Source organism: Emydura macquarii, unplaced genomic scaffold (assembly GCF_026122565.2).
Source record: "Emydura macquarii macquarii isolate MOO-44397 ecotype Brisbane River unplaced genomic scaffold, CSIRO-AGI_Emac_v2 contig_2531, whole genome shotgun sequence".
Classification (NCBI taxonomy): Eukaryota; Metazoa; Chordata; order Testudines; family Chelidae; genus Emydura; species Emydura macquarii.
This window is the reverse complement of record NW_027132668.1, coordinates 4,395,907-4,410,622: the sequence shown is the minus strand read 5'-3', so window position 1 is coordinate 4,410,622 and position 14,716 is coordinate 4,395,907.

Genomic DNA, 14,716 nt, shown 5'->3' with positions numbered 1-14,716 from the left:
TCTGGGTGCCACATTTCAGGAAAGATGTGTACAAATTGGAGAAAGTCTAGAGGAGAGCAACAAAAATGATTAAAGGGTTGGAAAACATGACCTATGAGGGGAGATTGAAGAAAGTGGAATTGTTTAGTCTGGAGAAGAGCAGACTGAAGGGGAACATGACAGCAGTTTTCAAGTATATAAAAGGGTTGTGACAAGGAGGAGGGAGAAAAATTGTTGTTGTTGTTAACCTTTGAGGATAGGACAAGAAGCCATGGGCTGAAATTGCAGCAAGTGCAGTTTAGGTTGGACATTAAGAAAAACTTCCTAACTGTCAGGGTAGTTAGCACTGGAATAAATTGCCTAGGGAGGTTGTAGAATCTCCATCATTGTCCAACCTGCTCTTAAAAATCTCCAGACACCTGTCAAGGATGGTCTAGTTAATACTCAGTCCTGTCTTGAGTGTAGGGGGCTGAACTAGAAGATCTCTTGTGGTCCCTTCCAGTCCTATGATTTTATGAATCTATACATGGATTGTATAATTTCTGCTGAATTAGGCATTGCATAGTTCAGTAAAGTCCAGAGCAGCTTCTAACTTCCCTGTGATTGGGCAACTTATAATGATGAGATTTTTTTTTAATGGCTTTCACAAATTGGTTGATTTTTTTTACTTATTCTGCCAACTGGGTTTACAGCTAGAGCTGGTTGGGAATTATCTGATGAAACTTAGTTTCATAGGAAAATGCTGATTGTCAAACCTGAAATTCTTCATGAAAACCTATCAGGTTCAACATACTTTTGCTGAACCACAGGCAGAGTTCAAATACAGGACCCTGAGGGCTGGGCACCCCAGAGCTTCCAGTGTCTGCAACTCCGGGACAGCCCCACCATGTGGACTACATCAGTTTGGGGACTCCAGAGCTTCCTGTGCCATCTGGCTCCCCGGACTGCTCAGTCCCTGCATTTTGGTAAGCCAGATGCTTTGAGAGTTGGGAAGGCAGCTGACCAGGGAGATTGGTAGCTTCTGGGTCCCCAGTTGGGGGCAGTCTGCATCTTGGAGCTGAGCCAAGCCCTGGCAGCTCCTGTGTGAAATTGACATGATTTTTGTCAGTTTCATGACTGGTCACCACTGAATAGCCACAGTGAAATTGACAAGAATCATGTCAGATTCACACAGCAGTTGCTGAGGTCATGAGGAGCAGATTTTGTTTTGGAAATAGCATCCTTTGGTATTTCTGAAACAAACGTTTTTCAGAACTCATTTTGTGGAAATTCCAAGTTTTGGCTAGCTCTGTGTAAAGCCCGCTCTCATTTCTTCAGCAGGTGTGCAGAACTTTCTTCACTGCAGCATCCAGGCTATTGTCCCTGCTCCCTCCCACCCATACACATTAAATGTGGTCCTAATTTGGAAAAATGTTCTGACAAGTGAAGAAGAAAAAAATAAATAAAAGTAAATCTGACAACCACCAGTTTTTTTTCTCCTCAGCAAATAAAAATAATTAGCTCTTTAATCTTCCATTTACATTTCAGCTCTGTACATAGTGCTTTTCCCTAAGCTGTATGAATGTTATCCTGTTGTCCCTGACTACTTATATTATGCACTTATGAGAGATGTCAGGGCATTTGGAGTTGGTTAGATAAAGTAAACCTGCAGAAACATAAATCTTAAATATCATCTGCTTTTAAAACCCATTAGGGGTCATTTTTTAAAGGCTGTTTAGTTGAAGATAAGTAGATAAACTGACAGATAAACTCTCTAAGGAATGGCAAGCTTCATTTTAATTAATGAAATGTTAGGCTCATACAGAGAAATAATTTTATTTCTAAAAAGACCTTCCAAAGCCTGTAGGAGCTAAAGTTATTCCAGTCTCTGCTCAGTTATTTCAAATGATCAAGCTTGATCACAGCTCTGTCCTGTCCTTTCTCTATGGGGACTTTTATTCTGTTGTGCACAAACAAGCTCAAAACTGCAGCTGTTCTTGCAGTAGAGAAAGACTTATAAGAGGAGAAAGAGAGTTAACACTGTTGTGGAAAAAAAATTATTTCAACATGATTAGACAGTTAAATTAAGTGCACATTTTGTTCATATTCCCCAAAACACCATGACAATATTGGATTTATTTTTGAATACTGGGTACCTCAGTGTTTGAGTGTAATGATACTGGAATGTACAGTAGACATTTTAATGAATAATCATATTGAAAAAAGTGCTGGAGCTTTCCTATTGAACAGATTTAATCTCATTGCCAAGCAGTGCAGTTGATCATTTGGAATAATTCTGCAACTTTCTCTCTCTCTCAAAAATAGATATTGAAAGAGTTGTTTAGATTTTTGCTATGGGATATGTCATATTTAGAATCCTTAATTCTTCTATTAAGAGTCTTGCAAAAAAGATGCTATACTCCGTGTGCTACACAGAACTCTATATGGTTTATGCAGTGAAACATGAAGGACCATGCGATAAGTAAAATAGTAACGCATGACAAGATGTGCAGTTTGACCAGGTATCCACACGTTACAATTAATAGTATTGGGAGTGGGTAGTTCAGAAAAGGGGCGCAATGAGAGGGGCAGTAATTAAGTTAAGTCATTTAAATATTAAGCCTTACAGTTGAACCAGATTCAGCTCTCAACTGCCTGCATAGAGCACCCATTGCCAACAATGGGATCCCCACATTCACATCCTAGGTCAGAATATGGCCCTAAATTTGGGTATGTTAAGATATAAAAAGGTTCCATAAGAGAAAAGATAGTTGGGCTGAAGGTGGAAATCAGAAGCATTTACTTTTGCTGGTGTAATGATGAGACGTTTCTTTTTTTAAGACTCATTAAAAATGAAATTGCTCCAGAGCTCAAAAGAAGCAGGATAAACTGAAGAAAAAAGAAATATTGTGCTAATCTTAGGGGTGTGAAATTCTCTGTTGGAATGTTGATTTCAGCCTCTCCTAAAGTTCAGAATTAAAAACACTTGAGCTAATTTTGCTTGCTGTGAAAACTACCTCCTGTTTTCTATGTAGTTTTTCAGTGTTTTTCTGCAGTTTTATTGGCTATCAAAAAAGATGAGGAGTCTTAAGATTATAGAAGAAATTACAATAATGACTCCTAAAACAAAGAATTCAATCTCATCCAGCAATCAAAGATGACTGCTGCTGTGGACATATGGGGTAGCATTGGCCCATTTTAATCCATGATCGTAGTAAAGAGATTTAGATTAAAATGTAGTTGTTATAGTCTGAAAAGTGACTGCTAAAATGCCATCCTGGGGTTCTGTGTTCTTTCTCAATGATTGCATATCAGACTTCCATGGCTAACAAGAAAAAAAATGTCATCTTCTAACTAATAGTCTTGCAAATTCAGCATGGGACCTGAAAGTCAAGCTGGGTTCTTTTTTGGCCTCCACAACATCATAAGTAATAACTAAATGTATATAGTATTTTAAAGAAACCTTATTGAGGGCGCAGCAATAGACCATCCCAATGTGCAGAAAAAATAGCAAATACGGCAGGCGACCAGCTTGCTTAACAAAGAAATCTTTGGTGTGCTTAAACACAAAAAGGAAGCTTACAAGAATTGAAAGCTGGGACAGATGACTAGGAATGAGTATAAAAATATTTCTCAAGCATGCAGGAGTGAAATCAGGAAGGCTCAAAGCACAATAGGAATTGCAGATAACAAGAGACATGAAGGGTAGCAAAGGGTTTCTACAGGTATGTTAGCAACAAGAAGGTCAGGGAAAGTGTGGGAATGGGGGAGGCAACCTAGTGATGTGGAAAAGCTGAGGTATTTAATGCTTTTTTTGCCTCTGTCTTCACAGACAACGTCAGCTCCCAGACTATTGCACCGGGCAGCACAGAATGGGGAGAAGGTGAGCAGCTCTCAGGGGTGAAAAAAGGTTCAGGGCTATTTAGAAAAGCTGGACATGTGTAAGTCCATGGGGCCAGATGCAGTGCATCTGAGCATACTGCAGGAGTTGGCTGATGTGACTGCAGAGTCATTGGCCATTATCTTTGAAAACTCATGGTAACTGGGGGAGGGGAATAATCACTTCCCTCAATCTGCTGGCAATGCGTCTACTAATGCAGCCCAATATGCCATTAGCCATCTTGCCAATGAAGGCACACAGTTGACTCATATCCAGCTTCTTGTCCCATGTAACCCCCAGGTCCTTTTCTGCAGAACTGCTGCCTTGCCAGTTGGTCCCAGTCTGTAGCTGTGCATGGGATTCTTCCATCCTAAGTGCAGGACTCTGCACTTGTCCTTGTATCACATCAGATTTTTTTTTGGCCCAATCCTCCAATTTGTCTAGGTCACTCTGCGCAGCACATTTGATTAGGGTGTGCACTCATTACCTATGGAATTTTCCCTGCGTCTTACCCGCCACCGTAAAAAGTACCAGCGTCCTGACGATCAGCGGCAACTCGCATCGCACACCAGGTCATTCCCCGCTGCCAAAAACTGACAGCGTCCTTATTTTCGGCATCAGCTTGCGTCACATGATTCGCCGCTGCTGGAAAAACTGCCGCCAGGTATCTTGAGCCCTGCATTAGGGTGTGCCTGGGCACATCCCGTGCGCACGCCTATGCCAATACTTAATCTAAAATAACATCACCACTTTTTGGTTTGGTGACTATTTGAAGAAATGTGTCAGCTACCGCATCCAGAAAAATCTGGACCCTACTATTATTAGTAGCACTTGCCCTGCAATCTATATCTGGGAAAGTAAAGTCTCCCATAATCACACAATTACCAGTAATATTTATTTCATTAAAAATATGAAAGACATCTTTATCCATATCCAAATTGGATCCTGGGATCCATACTAAAATAAGACCTGCTAGGAACAGTTTGGAAGAGTTTATTTAAACACAACAGACCAAAGTATTATCTGCAAAATCCTTCACCCAGCAATTTTAGATAGGCAGGGTGATGACAGGATCAGCATTTCTTCTGAAAGGGTGATAGTAAAGAAGCTTGTAATTGGCTCTGCTCTTGATAGAGGGTGGGACACTGCTTTCAATACTGCATGCCAGCATACACAGGCTGTGTCTGGCAGCGCTGGCAAATGGTTCAAGCAGAGGGACTGTACCAATTCAATTCAAGAAGCTGCTCCTCAACTGACTCCCCTTCACCAAACATTTCCCTGTAAACACAAAATTAGAATAGAAGACTGAAGCTGACTGTGTGGTTGGAGGGAACAGGCTTTTCCCCTTCCACACAGTGAAATCCTTTGCATGTAAAGAACACGCTTCTGTTTCTATTGACAAAGTGCAATGGGAGAGTTTAAGACCCAGAGAAAATCAGATGGGTAGTTTGAGTATTTATGTTTCACAAACCTTATACACATGATATGAGAAGGAGGAAGGGAGGGAGAAGGAGACTAGGAGATGTGACTTTAAAAAAGGTTTATCGTCTTTTGTAGAACACAGTTCCCTAGGAAGTGCACAGGGCTGAGACTTTCTCTTTTAAATGAAGTGTGGAAGCCATTTGACTTGGGGTTTTACTGTTTTACGTCATAATATGTAATTAAGTTATATTCTTTACTATTTTTGTGTTCTATTACTATCTTGTATTATTACAACATAGGCACACAGATTAGAATGAAAGATTATAACACAATAATCCGTTGAAACCTACAATATTTAGGGAAAAAATTAACCTTATAAAATGCATAATTTTATAGGGGAATTTGGAAGGAACCTCCAGAGATTTTTTTAATCAAAGTTAACGTAAAAGCTAAATAATTAAGTCCCTTTAAATAGATATCTCTGTGGCTAGACTCATTAGACACATGAAAGTGCAATTTGGATAGATTTAGTCTTTTTATGTAATTAGAATGAGGTTGGATTTTCTGTTTTGCCTTTATGGCCAAGATTTGTATTTTTGTCTGGCAAAGATCTAGTTAATTTCTGAGATAGTTTAGAAACTCACTTGCATAGTTGATCCACCAGCCTGATGACAATCTGTCTTAAGTGATTATGCCATGCTCTCTCTCTCATTGTATAATTCCTGTTATAATTTTATTGGACTCTTTCTAAATGTCTTGTGCAAAGATATCTCACCTAAAGCAATTCTCTTAAGGCATGTTCTGAAAAAGATTCCCTTCCAACTCACATCATGAACATTTGTGTAAGTCAGAAGCTTTGAATTGATTTGACATTGCTAGTGCCCCGAGCTATAAAATATACAGGAAAGATGTGCTGAATTCAGAAACCACTGATTTGGCTTTTAAACAAAAATGGCATCAGCTCCTGGTGCTGAATCAAACCAAACTTCTCGGTGAATGCTACATTATTCATAATTAGGACTTCACATTTTTTCAGTGACTTTATAGTACTGTAATTCATTGAAGTAGTATATAGCATGGTGACATTAAAATAAAGGCACATTAATTCCTAAATTATACTGGATTTGTAAATATATTTGTAAATGTATTTTGAATTCACATTTGGAAAACATGTCCATCATTCTCTGAAAGAGAATATTTCAATATATTCATTTTCAGTATACAAACAATGTTACCTTTAAGTTTGCATTTACCTTGGAACCTTTCTTCATTCTGGTTGTATGTGCTTAATTACTATCCTTATGGTTGCTTTCTTTCAATTGTCAGAGCTGAATGTGGTGAAGTTTTAGCCTTTGTCAGTGTCACATAATTTTGGTGGGCTGGGCTGAATGAAGACTCCACTCTGGCCATGCATGTAGACTTTCCTTGCCACTTTCCTCACTTAGGCTCCAAACCGCCCCTCTCCTGGACAACCCAGATATATTAGGTCTGTTGTTCCTCTAAGGATACAACAGCTTACTACCTTAAATGGAGTTATCCAGACAGTTTATCTCAAGTACACTAGATTTGATTAAACAATAAAATGAGTTTAATTAACAAAAGAAGGTAGGATTTTAAATGAGAATTAAGATAGGCAATAGAGTTAGAAATGGCTACAAGAAAAATAAAGAAAAAACCCTTCCTATTAGCAAACTTAACAAACTGGACTTGGTTTAAGGTGAAGTGCTTACCAAATACCTCCAGTGGCATTACTGACCAACCCTATCGGGCAGGACTTCTTCCCAAAGTCCCAATAACGGTTTCTTTGGTCTTCTTCAGTGCCAGAGTGGTAGAGAGCTGTTCAGGGAGGGACAGAGGTGTCTACCCAGCACTTCCAAAGTTCATTTCCCTCTTTGAAACGTAAGCTCTTGAGAGTGACTTTTACCTAAAAATTCCTTCCAGCTGAGTTCAAGAGACTAGAAATTGCCTGGTGAAAAGTCCCATTTGTTTTTCCTAACTCTGATTGCTGAAATGCAGATATACTTTGTTTCCTGCCTTTCCTCTTCCATTGTCTGAGGACTCTGTTTACAGTTTACATGTAAATTTGAGATAAGCACACATCCCTCTGTCTGAGACCTGTTTGATCCATCTTGTCTAATTGGTGCTACATGAGTTTGAACAAGTCCCTTTAACATAATTCTGCGGGGGGGGGGGGGGGGGGGGTTTTTTATACCTTTACATATAATGTTGCTACATACACTCACCATGATATTATTGACCATTGAATTACGAGTTTTCTAATGATACCTTACAAACCATACCTTGTGCAAAGATGATTACAATAGTGTATAGGGTGTGAATATAGGGTGAATTTGGTCACACCAAGATATCCAGAATTGATTCATGAGTCATCTGTCACGTGGGAACTGAAGCCACAAACTTAGTTAGTCTGGGTGACTTCACTGTGATTGGGGAGAGGAACTCAAGCAGCTCAATCAGGGTCTTGTACACCAATACTAATTCCATCTTCACCTTCTCACAAGACTCTCCTAAAAGGCAGAAGCATTATTTGGTCCAGTTTTGGGGGTCAGAGACTTCCTATGTTGAAGGCAGTATGGAAGTATCACAGCCACACTACTTCCTCATGTGTTGATTCATTCTGAAGAGAATGAATACCTGGTGAGACTCACTGGGACTAATACACGGGCCTTGCCCTGCCTAGTCTTTGTTATCTGTGCAAAGTAGGGGCTTCCTTAAGGAAAATAAAAGCATAAAATAGAAAAAGAAGAGAAGGAAAGGACAAAATTATAGGAGGTGTTTCAGTGATTTATGGAATTGAAGTCAGTGACCATTCCACAAGCTAAGCTTTGCTTCGCTTCATGATCTTAAAGGGAATCTTCATGAGGACTACATTCAATCTTGCACAGCTATTTCATCAGCTATTGCTCCAATGTCACATGACAGTGAACCCCCACATACCTAAAACAATTTGGACTGGACATACTGATGCAGGTTTATTTGTGGTAAATGGCCATGATCTCTGGATTTCTTGCTTGCTGCAAATGTAGACAGTACCCGTCAGTACTTCAGCCACATTACGAATTGAGCATCCTAATGACTCGGTCATGCTGTTTTGCAGTATCTCTCCACTGACGTCCTCTATAGGATCTTTCATAATTTCTGCAGTTTCCAGGTTTTTTTAATCCATTGTCTACTTATACTCCTTTGCCAAATACTCTATGAAACATCTGTTGAATACTGAGAAGCCAATTAGTATTACTAAAGAATCACACACTTTGTTGTTTCTCTAGGCCAAGCTGTACACCTGAGCAGAGAGAGCAGCATATAAAGTTGCTGCCTGAGGTGCCAGAGAGTCCTCCACCTGCAGCAATTTGGTGAGGATGGAGGACGCAATGGAAGTGGGGAAGGGGTAACAGTGACCAGAGGAGGAGGGCAGACATGGGCCAAGGCCACTCCACCTCAGCCTCTGCTCTCAGCCCTCTTCCAAATACAGAAGTGGAGCATGAACTTTCTGGATAGCTATATCCTGAAGGATATATAACTCATAATTCTTCCTGTCACTGAAAATAGGTCTAGCTTAGGGAGGCTGTTCATAACAGTATCTGTTATTTCTTTTCACCTTCAGTGTGCAAACGTTTCTTGGAATGACCTTCCTTAAGAATATAGAGATACTTTTTTCCTACATTGTCCAGCTTCTTCCAGGCATTTTTCTCATTTACATAAACCTCAGGGAAGTCAATCATCTTTCTCTTCTTCAGTGTACTTCAGTGCAATGCATTTTGGTTCTCAATGACCCTTCGTAGTCTTCTGCTGGATCTAGTATTTTCAGCTCTACATTCCCTATGCCCCTCCCCTTCTCTAAGTTCCATAGAGCAGAAAGAAGTGTGATAAGGTCAAGGAAGAAAAGAATGCATGTCACCAAGGAACTTGGTAAACCCTTCATGGGTGCAAATAAAATATGCAGAACCTTCTTTTTTAAATTTCTATACCTTTCTCTACCTATTTAGATAAGTAAATTTACTTTCTTCTTAACTTAGGTACCATATTCAATGATTGAACATGGTTACCTGTCCTATATAGACTATGCTTCGGATCCAATGCCCACCAAAGTCAGTGATTTATATGTAGTTATCATAATTGTATATACCAACAGTTCCCAACCTGGGGTGCATGACCCCCTTGGCAGGGGAGCACCAAAGATTACAGGGAGTCCATGAGGCTTCAGTAATATTGAGGTCATTTAGCCCCCCCCCCCGAATTCCATGCTGGCCAGGCGCAACAGCCCCAAGCTCTGCTCCAAACCGGAAGCAGCCCCAAGCGCAACACTAGCCGGAGCGGAGGAGCAGCCCCCTCCAGCCCCAAACCCAAGTGGAGCAGCCCCGTGCCAGCAGGGTCCTGGATTAGCCCCAGCCAGCCCGCCAGCGTCCACCACTTCCATTACCCTCTGTCCTTGAGGGACAGGAAGATACAGGGCCACATGAGATGTGCGGTGGCAGCTGTGCCATGGAAAGCTTAGTTTCTTACTCAGGTAAGAGTCATTCATTATTATTATTATTATTTATGTAACTTAGTATTGTTATTATCATTATATTTGTTTATAGAGATTATATGTGTTTATGGCTAGTAAGGGGGCGGGGCCGGGGATAGGCTGGGAGGGGTGAGTGTTTTACTTAGTGTTAACTAGTGGGGCTTTCACTTAGAAAGGTTGGGAACCACTGGTATATACAGTGTGTTATCCTTTGCCTCTACTGTCTTTGTTTGTCTTTTGGTTGTAAATTCCTTAGAGCATGGATATTGCATTCTTTTGTGCTACCAAAAACAAGTAAATAATAATGGTCTCTTGTCCGTCTCTCCATCTGTCCCAAACTTTGTGATTTCTTTCTCTCATGTACAGTAGCTTTCCACTGACTGAGAGAAATAATTACATACAATATATACTTGCAATTTATTAAAGGTTTTTCTGAGAGGGACTCTGAGGGTACCAAGCATCTGAGGGAATGGGGAAGCCCACAGGAGGTTTCTCAGAATTACAGAGACTACAGTCCATAGATCATCCATAGGTACATGCTTGCTCACCCTGAGACCTTCTAAGTGCTCAAGTTTAGAGGTGTCCCATAATTCCTTCTGGATTATACCTAGAGCTCAAATTGGATAAAAATGTTAGGACTTCCTCAAACTCCACACACAAGCCCAAATTGAGATGTCATAATGAGATACCACCAGAGCAGATCTGGCCCTGCTGACCAGAGAGAAGAGGAGCTGATTGGGAAGCTAGAATATCCTACTGGATTTTGCATGATTGTTTCCCTTTGTATTTCAATTGCACCCCAGGGCTATTTGTCTTCTACATTTTTCAAATAATGCTCATCTGTGACAACACCATTTGCATGCCTTGTGCGGCACATAGTCTGCTCTTGTGTGCTTAAATGTGGAGCAAATATTACTCTTTTTTAAAAATCCAAATGCATAAAATGCATTTTATTACAAAAAATCCTCCAAGTCTCTCCAGATTTTTAGATAAACAGAGACCTTAAAAACATATATTAGCTTTAGAACAACAGCTTGACAAGCTTTATAGCAAACACAAAATCACTTATAGCAACCCATTGCTTCCTGCACATTAAAAATTTGTCTCTTTTGGTGCTTCTTTACTTTTAATTTCTTCTTGATAATTTATCTTCAACTGATTGGAATTTTCCCAAAGAAACTGACTAACCTCATTTATGGTGTTTGTTGAAAATTTTTTGTTGAAACAGTTTGTCGATTAAATAATCCATATTCTTCAAAACTCGAATGTTTTGAAAAGCATATCTATTTTGATTAAATTTTGTTTTGAAAACCCCTCAAATGAAACATCCCATTTCAACATTTTCTGAATATAACATTTTGATTTTGGTTTCAAAGTGAAACTCGTTGCTTTATACAACGATTATAGAAGGTTTAAAAAGATCAAAATTAAAACAAAATGTTTCAGACAACCCGAAACAAATTTTTTTTTTGGGGGGGTGGATTTAATTTCAAAGGAAGCTTCTATTTTTTTTATTTGTTTGTTTTTGTTTTACAATGGGGAAAAAAAAATTAAAATCATTATTTCTTGTGAAATGGTAAATCTAGTTCCCACCCAATTTATATCAATTGAAAAATAAAGACCTATAATACTGTTATCGACTATCACAGACATATTTCTGCATTTGGTGTTCAAAGGTGAATATGCTGTGACGAATAATCCTGCACTGGAAGGAGGACAGATGAGATGTTTCCTTGGACCACATTTTCAAAGGGGCAGCAAACCTTTCTCTAATTTGTGCACACGATTGTATATGCACAGACATTTTTGGGTGCAAATAGAATGTTGAAAGCAGAAATATTGTTTCTATGTAAATCATATAGTTGAGTCAACCTTCTACTGAGTTCACCCACAAATGATTATGCGTGTATCATAAATTGCTTTAATTATTATCTTATTTTGTATTTATTTTACACTATACAACTGAAAATTCATGAATTTTGGACAGACACACCAGGAGGAAAGACTTTGAATGAGAGAGGAATGGAAGGCATATAATCTTGTTCATGTGTCTTGCTACATGCTATTCAAGGACAAGCAGGGTTAAGTTCTGGCTTTGCCTAGGTAAAAATCTAAATACCTTATTTTTTTTCATAAATTAGGAAGTATTTGCCCTAGTAACTATTACTATATGTTACAAAAAGAACATTTTAAAAATTATAAGCCATAGTAAGCCATGGATGTTATCTCTGCCTATGCCAAGATGGCACTGTAGTGGTGCCATTTTGGCAACTTAATTAACAATTTTTTCAATCATAGAAAGCTCATTTTTTTAATGTATTGCTAGTCTGTTAGCCATTGAACATCCAATTTTCTTGCAGTACTTGTATTATTATAAAACAGACTCTTAGCTTCTCTTTATATTTTGACCATCTGGAGTTACTTTTTGTTTTCCCAGAACGCATATTTTTGTGAAAGCAGACACTTCAAAATATAAGGAAGGTGTCAGTTGGAATATGGTGGTTTTTCTAAAATATAATGCATTTGATAGGAAAAAAACAAGAGGTGTTTCTTAGTAATTCTGTTGTCCTTTGGTCTTTACAAAACAAAATCAATATGAGAAACCACCCTGAACTCTTGGATCCCAAATAACCATCTTTACTGAGGATACACAAAGATGCAAGGCCTAACTACATACTTATTACTGCTCTGATGGGTTTCTGGTGGCTTCTAAACACAAGAAGGCTCACAAACTATTTAAAAGGATACTCCTCTAGTCCTATGGACTATATTTTCATAACCTTATTTCACAGTATGGCACTGTAAGAATTGTTTTTAAAAATTTATTTTAATATGTGTAAAAAGTGGCACTAAATTTCATGGAACAGCTAACATTATGATAATGGATTTTTAACACTACACTGTTGTGTTGCTCCATACTTTAAGTGAACCAAGGTACTAGGTTATGGGCCCTGTCGTGTGAAGCCCTGAGCGCTGTAAGTTTTCACTGCTACCCTTAAAGTTTGGATCCTGCAAACACTATGCATGTGAACAACGTTATACACACGGGTAGTCCTATTCCCAATGGCTGTCCACAACACAAGTCTTCCCAAAAGTACTTGCAGTTGTGAACAGCTTGCAAAATATTCAATTATCACATGTCAGGGGATTGAACTGTAAAGGCAACTTCTTTTCCTTCAGTGAAAGAACCAGTAACCCAAGTCTTGGCTCTGTAGTGAACATCACCAAAAACTTTGTATATCCAGGCCAGCGACTGTAATAATTAAGAGATCCATTTAACAGAGCATTTTGGGTTATTTGCCTTCTCAGGAAAGAACAGATAATTAGAGTATACAGTCCTGGTAATATAGAATCAAACTTGAACAGTAAGGGAAGTATTATGCCTAATAGGATTAATGTCATCGTGCCTAAACATAGTTCCAGGGGCAAGTCTTCATTCTCACTCTCTAAGAACTTGCTCCAAGTGCAATTAGCTCAGCATCTGGACTCAGTGATGTTTACAAACATGTAAAGAATTTCCCCAGGTGGTGGTTAAACATCAACAATCTGTTAAGAAGATGTACTGACAAAGCCTTTATGGGTACACATTTTTCAGTACACATTCATCCTTTACAAGGCATATGAATAGTTTTCAAGAGTCACTTTGTACAGGAGAAATGTTCAAAGCAGGAGAAGAGAAAATGTTCAAATGAGTTAGAACTCAGGGCAATGCTTTGAGCATTAATTAAAAGGCCTTGAGCATTAATTAAAAGGTAGTGCTCATGAGCTCAGACAACACCTCCAAGGTGTCATATCTGTGTTGCCAAAGAAGGTCATGAGGATCATCCATAATGTCAAAAGAAATGAAATTACTATGCTGGGCAGAGACCTGTCCAGTACCTCTCACAGCAATTAGTTTAGCAGGAACTCTGAAATGAACCGCAGATTGGCTGAGCTGAGAAACCAGCTTTCCAGGAGAGTGTTTGAAACAGTCTTTAAACTGGATTTACATCCAGTAAGATGTACAAACGTTGTACATATTGTGACGGGGCCAGCCCCGACGGCTATAGGAGGGTGCTGGAAGGCATATATATCAGCCCCAGGCTTAGCAAATCTTTGTTCCCTGGGTGATCCAGCTGCAGCCACTCCAGGACAATTAGGCCAATCAGGCCAGCTGGGGCCAATCAAGGAACTTACCCCAGCAGTTAAAAGCCTCCCAGCCAGGCAGATGGGAGCAGCTGAGAGGGAGTTGAATAGAGCTGCTACAAGGTGTGGAGTCAGTAGAGGTGTGGAGCCGCTGCACGGTGTGGAGCCGGTGGAGGAGCTAGTGCGGGTGTGGCGAGAGCACCCAGCCACGGGAGGTAAGAAGGGGCCTGTGCAACCAAGACCAGAGAACATCGGCCCCAAAGAGCCTGAAGGAGAGCCACAAGCTAGGGGGGGCTACAGAAGAGTGACCCAGGGAAGGTAGTAGCCCCTTGGACTAAGCTGTTTGAGGCTACTCCTTGCAGGGTCCCTGCGTTGGGGCCTGGGGTAGAGGGCGGGACTGGGCCTCCTCCGCTCCCACCCAGCCACACCACCGGCATAGCCGTAAGGAGCACAGACCCACGGGTCAAAACAGGCCCACCTTGCCACAATATTGATGTGTAAAGCACAAAGGATTCCTTCTCCAAGAATCAGGCATCACAGACAATACTGAAGAGGTTTATTCATGATACCAGGAAGTCTGATAAATCAGCTTCAACTTCATGGTGTTACAGTGGTCAATTATATACCCTTTCTTATTGATTACATAGTACATTTTAAATTCTTTATCTATTCACTTACAAATACAGACATTGCCCCATCCAGAGAGAACAACAGTGATAATGGTCGTTACATACATGCAGAGACACTTTTAATCACTTTACTTACATCAAGGATGCTAGGGTTACACTTGGTGGTGGGTAGGG